Here is a 7,397-nt window from a genome sequence, read left to right on the forward strand (position 1 = left end):
GCAAGCACCAGGCTTTCTGTGGGGATCCTAGGGGAGATTCCTACTTGAGAAAAGGTGAGCTCAGATTACTGGGGAGACACACTGAGTGCAGCCCTCAGGCAGCTTAGCCAAGGATTGGGGGCACTTGCCTGCCCTGACAGTTCCTGGCTGGATGGCTCCTTCTCTTCATTATTTTACTCTTGGACTGTGTTTTCCAGAGCTCAGTAGCTCTGGCCCGTCGTTCACCATAGTTCCTAGAGAGCTTTTCACTGCTTAGCCACTGTTTCTCGATGACTTCTGTTTTCTTCTTTGAACTTTCTAAATTCCTTTTGGTTAAAATTAGTATTAAAATATAAAATTAAAAAATTAGTATTGATAATATAAGAGGAGCTAGTTTTATAAATATGTGTGTTGCAGGGTGGTGGTGGTGCACGCAGAGGCTGAGGCAGGCAGATCTCTGAGTTCAAGGCCAGCATGATCTACAGAGTTCCAGGACAGCCAGGGCTACACCGTGTACACTGTGTACACAGGTTTTTGAAACCGAGTCTCAAAAAACAAAGCAACACAAAAAAGCGTGTGTGGGAGATAGAGCCCAGCATTGCCTCCAGCTGTCCAGAGGAGTTCCTTCCCCAGTGAGAGGGCTTTAGGCAGAAGCCAGATCCTTGACCATGCAGCAGAAAAAGATTTTCAGGGATGGAGGGCTGGGGAGTGCTGAGAGTTGAGGTTAAGAAGTCTTGCCCTCAGCAAGCCCAGCTCACTCACTGTGTTTACACTCTGGCTTGGAGTGCTTGAGAAGGAAACACACATTATCTATGGGGCTTCTGTGTTCCTTTCAATTGTGTTGAAGTTTCCTGTCAGTCACCAGGAAAGACAAACTCGACCCTAGCAGCAGTTTCTTTCCTTCCTTGTCCCCTTACTCCTCCCCATCTTTCTACCTTGTCTCATGTATACCTGTATCTAGTTCCTGTGTATTACAAATTCTTCCTAGCAAGCTTTGAACACGTGTCCCTGCTTTCTGACCCACTGTATTTAGGTGTTCTGGGTCCCTATGCAAGTGTCTCTGCATAGTTGCATGTATATATACAAAGTATGATGAGGAATACATGAAGAAGTTGTCTTGGACTCTGGGGTGATTTGGGTTTCTTTTCCCCATTTTTAGTACTGTTTGCATTTTTATCGGGACGTGTATCATTTGGAGTCTAGATGGAAGGAATTTAAACTGCACCATGCTAGCCTATTGTCCAGGTCCAGGACCACTCCCACCTCATTCCTCTTGTTCTCTGGGTGCTGCAGTGATGGAAACAGTGTGCGAAGCTGAGGGTAAAACAGAACAGACACAGGAAATGTTTATTAAAATACTGCAGGGCTGGAGAGAGGGTGCAGCAGTTGAAGTACTCCCTGTGCAAGCATGAGGACTGGAGTCTGGATCTCCAGAAACCATGTAAATGCCAGGTGGGCATGCTGGCCTACTGGAATTCCAGGAAGGTTATTACAAATTTTGGAAGAAGGAATCTCAATTGGAAAAAAGTCCCTAGCAGACTGGCCTGAGGACAAGCGTGTGGTGAATGTTTTTGACTGATAATTGACTTGGGATGACTGAGCCCATTGTGGGTAGTGCCATTCCTGGGCTTGTGATTTGGGGTGCTATAAGAAAGCAGGCTGAGCAAGCCTTTAGAGGCAAGCCAGGAAGCAGCATTCCTCCAAGGCCTTTGCTCTAGTTTTTGCCGTCATCACCCTCAGTGAAATAGACCCTTCCTTCCATTGCTTCTGGCTATGCTATGGTGTTTTATTACAGCAACAGAAATTCTAGCTAAGATATTCTAAGATAGAGACCAAAAGACAGCGGATCCCCAGAGCAAGCTGGCTACCAAGACCATATATGTGAGCTCTGGATTTGATTTATACACCTTATGTCAATAAGGTGGAAGAGAGATAAAGGATTATTTGCAGCATCAACCTCAGGCCTCCACATGAATGTGTAAACACACACACAGCCACACACATACACACACACACACATACATACACACAACCACACACACCCCCCCACACACATATACACACACACAACCACTCACACACATACATACACACCACAACCACACACAGACACAGACACAGACACACACACACACACACAAATTGAAAAATAAAAAAAGGAAGTATAGCACAGGCCTTAATCCCAACACTCAGGAGGCAAGAGGCAGGTGGATATGAGTTGAAGGTGGCCAGCCTGATCTATAGAATGAGTGCCAGGACAGTCAGGGCTACACAGACAAACCCTGTCTCAAAAAGATAAAAACAAACAAAAAAAAAAAAAAAAAAAAGAAAGAAAGAAAGAAAGAAAGAAAGAAAGAAAAATTTAAATACAAAAGAGACACCCTGGATGAATCCTGAGAAAGAACTGCCTCTTGAAAGGGGCTGTAATGTGGTGGTTAGTGTTATTAACTTGACAGAATCTAGCACCACCTGCGATTTAAGCTTCCTGGCACATCTATGGGGGATTATCTTCATTATGTTAATGAAGACCCAACCATTATGGCTGGTACCACTCTCCTGTGGGGCTGTATACTGTTGTAAGCTATGGACTGTCCCTTGAGCACTGGTCTCTGCTCTCTTTTGTAGCTGTAACATGACCAGGTGCTTCGACCAGCTGCTCCAAGCTCTGGTTGCCATGACTTCCTCACAGTGACGATCGTACCATGAACTACTGAGATAAACCCTTCTTAAGTTGCTTTTGATAGATTATTTTATTACATTAACAGGAAAGGACACTATGGCTGTAGCTCCTTACACAGTCATCTTCTGTGTCATTCTGTGTCATTGGGTCTGTGTCTGTCTAGACAGTGGGCATCTGACTGTTCTGCCAAGTCTTACGGCCCCACTTGTCCTTTGTGAGACTGGCCATTTGGGATAAGGTACCACAAGCCACCAGGGCTCTAAATGACTGGGTTGGACATCCTATGTCTCTGGGTCAAGCTTATAAGTAGTTAAATCCTGACTATTAAGGTGGGATTTTCTGCTGTTTCTGGCCCTTTTGTCTCTATGCTATGGCTGGATATCAAATCCAAGGGCTTGTACATGCTAGACTGTACTCTTCCACTGTGCATTGAGCCTCTCTAAACTCTAGTGTTAGCTCTTAAACCCAGGAAAAGCAATTTCATGCAGAAAACACCCTGCCTATGCTACAAGTCAAATAACACCTTTACACTCAGTGCAGAGAAATCAAGACCACAAGAATTCTGAATGGGCCTTTGGAAATTAACTTGTTCTTATTTTATTTTTCTTTATTTATTGTTAGGTTTGAGGCCAGCTAGGGCTATGTGGTGAGACCCTGTCTAAACCATATTATTTTATTTTAATTTTTTGTTTTGTTTTTTGAGACAGGGTTTCTCTGTGAAGTCCTGGCTGTCCTGGAACTCACTCTGTAGACCAGGCTGGCCTTGAACTCAGAAATCCTCCTGCCCCTGCCTCCCAAGTGCTGGGATTAAAGGTGTGCGCCACCACTGCCTGGCTTATTTTAATTATGTGTATGTTTGTACTGTCTGGAGGTATATATGCACAGGAGTACAGGTACCCCCAGAGGCCAGAATAGAGCTGCTGCGTCTCCCTGGAGCTAGAGTTTTAGGCAGGTCTGAGCTGCCAGATGCCTGTGCTGTAAACTGATCTCAGGTTGTCTGGAAGAACAGGAAAGCTTTTAACCACTGAGACATCTTTTCAGTCCCCACAGACATTAATGTAACACCCCTCCCAAGAAAACCCCTTCATAGTCTGTTTTCTCACAATCCCGTTGCTTCTTCATGACATACTACTATTCTTTGTCCAAATCAGTATACTGGCCACAGACTCTTGGTTTGTTTGTTTTGTTGTTGTTATTTTGAGATGCCACCATGCCTATCTTATTAACAAATTCTTCCTTCCTTTCTTAATTTTTCTTTCTTTCTTTCTTTCTTTTTTTTAAGATTTACTTATTTATTTTATGCATAAGAGTGCTTTATCTGCATGTACACCTGCATAACAGATGAGGGCATCAGATCACAGATGCTTGTGAGCCACTATATAGTTGCTGGGAAGTGAACTCAGGACCTTTTAACCACTAGACCATCTATCAAGCCCAGTAACAAATTTTTAATTGCCTTTTAGGGACTTCATTTCCACCCAAGCTCCTGTCCCATGTAAAACATATATAAATTCACATGCTTTCTTCCTAGTCGTCTACTGTATGCTAAATTAATTCCTGTGGGTCAAAGCAATAAAAGTTAAGAGTCTGTGCTGTTTGAGGAACCCAAGTTCAATTCCCAGTACCTATATTGGGTGGCTTACAACTGCTTGTAAATATAGCTGCAGGGGTCAGCTGCCTCTGGCTTCTGGCACTAATTGTGGTAAACACATAAGTAAAAATAATAAAATTAAATCTTAGAGGTAGGCAGATTTCTGAGTTCAAGGCTAGCCTGGTCTACAAAGTGAGTTCCAGGATAGCCAGAGCTACACAGAGAAACCCTGTCTCGAAAAACCAAAATAAATAAATAAATAATTAATTAAAAACAAATCTTTGTAAAAAAAAAAAAAAGAAAGAAAGAAAGAAAGAAAGAAAGAAAGAAAGAAAGAAAGAAAGGAAATTAATTATTGGACCCCGCAGGGCCTCTAACAGGATGGAGGTGTCTACAAGACAATCTTTTGTGCTTGTCTATAACAAACTCACCTCATGGTCCTCCAGCCCCAGTATTCACAAGTAGTTAGGGACTTACAGCCTTACAGCCTGCTACTGTTCTCTCTTCTGGGACAGTTAGCAAGAACAAAAAATGATTCTCTGTTGTATCTACCCTGGTGCATCCACTTTTTTTAAGCCTTTGAGCCCACCGTTATCATCGAGCTTTCATACGATATGTCAAGTACTGTCACGATGCACAACTGAAACAGCAATAAATACATCAGGTAACAACTATCTCATGCAGTACTCATGTGTACTGTGTGTTAACACTTGAGGACAGTGGGTGTGAAGGGAATACATTCTCTGAAAAGACAGATCAGGACAAAGAGAATGAGGGAGTGGTAGCTCCACTATCACAGTTACCATGGTAGCCAGCATCCCAGACAGTGCACTTTCTGTACTTTCTGCTGAGACTTATGGCCTTGGCAGTCCCGGAAGCAGGGACTTCTAAGTTGCACAAGGCTGACCCATGGACCAACAGTAAAGTACATGATAAAATGCAATTTCAAGTATGTGACATGAAAAACAACTCTAACTTCAAAGGGATAAGACAGTTTCCTCTTTGAATCCAAATTCCTATTTGAATCCAAATAGGAGTAAGCATGGCCCAGGAACACAGGTGTAGCCTACCTTAAATTCATGTACTAATGTTGAATCAGTTTCATTGTATTTTTGTATAAACAACAAAGAAAAACATGAATTAAGACTCTTTGAAATACACTGATGGGAACATTAGGTAGGTAGATTAAAGAACAAGAGAAGAAACCCCTGCTGATACTGTGAGTGTAGCTTCTGACATCCCTTCCATGCCACTCCCAGATATGCCACCTTGTCCTGGTGTTCTGAGAAAGCTGTTACGCAACAGCTACCAAGAAACACTTGTAACCTTCCTAAGAGGGAGATGAACTCCAGCACGGGAGAGGGCACCCTTCCTGAACCACAGCTAGAAGAAATCTGTACAAATCAGCCTTGTTGAACTAACCTTTCTCTTCCTAGTCATACAGCCATGATTAACCTCTTGCCTAGTCTCCTTTTCTTCACACTCAATGCCTGTCTTGGTTACTGTTCTATTACTGTGAAGAGACCATGACTAAGGGAATGCAGAACAGGAACCATTTAATTGGGAGCTTGGTTACAGTTTTAGAGTCCATGATCCTCATGGCAGGAAGCAGAGGCAGGATGCTGGAGAAGTAGCTGAGAGCTTCTCACCCAGACCCACGCGCAGCAGACACGTGGGCCTGGTGTAGCCTTCTGAAACTTCAAGGCCAACTTCCTCCAAGGCCACACCACCTAATCCTTCCCAAACTGTGGGCCAAATATTCAAACTTGAGCCTACAGGGGCCATTCTCCTCTAAATCACTACAGTGACCTCTGTCCAACAACTCAGAATATCTTTTGTTTGTTTCTGGAGAAAATCTGCCTGCCTCTGCCAGGATTGAAGGTGTGTGCAAGCACAATCCAGAGTTTAACTTCTAACTGCTTCAGTCTTTGTTTTTGCGTACTCTGTGCTGTGTAAAGTGTATGTTCAAAAATAGGTGTGCTTTCCTCCTGTTCATGCCAAGTGCCATCAACCCAAGACAGCATGGATGAAACTGTCTCTCCCATAGACAAACGAGACCACTCCAGTATCAGTCAGCCTTTGGATGACTAATCCAGACGCCCAGTTTGTTTCTCATATGTCTTCTCTCATTCTCCCATGTGAATCCCAGAGATTAAACTCAGATCATGAGCTTGGTGGCAAGTGCCTTTAACAACTGACCAGCCCAAAATCTCGAATACTTAGTAATCCCATAGAAAGATATATACCTCCATAAACTAAGGCTTGAAAATATAATCAGATGAATGACATCTCCAGTACTTCTCAGGTGTTAGCCATGCTTGGAGCTTCAATGTGTAGACAGGATTCCCTTGATAGTCTGCAAAGCCTACCTCAAAGCCTACCTCCGGTGACACTCCTTCTCCAACAAGGCCACACCTCCTAATCCTTCCCAAACAGTCCCACCAACTGGGGATCAAGCATTCAAATATATGAGCCTGGGGTAGGGGTTCTCATCTAAACTACCAGTCTCCATCTTCTAAGGAAGTCAGCCTTACTTAACATATCCCCATCAGCTGCCTGACTTCAGTCTGTTTTGTCCATCCATTTTGTTTTGTTTTCTTAGGCAGAGTCTAAGGCTGGCCTCAAATTTGTAGCAATCCTCTTGCCTCACTCACTCCAGGCCTCTGCCAGGATTAAAGGTGTGTGTAAGCACAATCCTGAGTTTTCACTTTAATTTGTTGTGTTGTTGTTGCTGTTGTAGCTGTTTTGGAGACCCAGTCTACATACCCTTGGCTGGCCTGGAATTCATTATATATCCTAGGCTGGCCTCAAACTCACAGAGATCTGCCTGCGTCTACCTCCTGGGTACTGGAATATGATTCTTTATATTAAGGAAACTATAATGAATTATTATCTTACTGAAACAGAAATTCTCTCCAACCACCCTTGTATTGGTAATTTATTTTTATAGCTATATATATCTACAGTCAGTTAAAAAAAAAAAAAAAAGACAAACTATTTCTATTACATACATACACGTACTTGACTGAATTACTTATCAAACTAGTATCTATCTCCCACAACATCCACCTCTGTGAAAAACGTCCTGACCTCACAAAAGGGGGAAAAAATCCTTAAGTGTAAAGTATTTTGTTAGTAAAACAAAAA

This window comes from Arvicanthis niloticus, chromosome 14 (assembly GCF_011762505.2).
Source record: "Arvicanthis niloticus isolate mArvNil1 chromosome 14, mArvNil1.pat.X, whole genome shotgun sequence".
Taxonomy (NCBI): Eukaryota; Metazoa; Chordata; class Mammalia; order Rodentia; family Muridae; genus Arvicanthis; species Arvicanthis niloticus.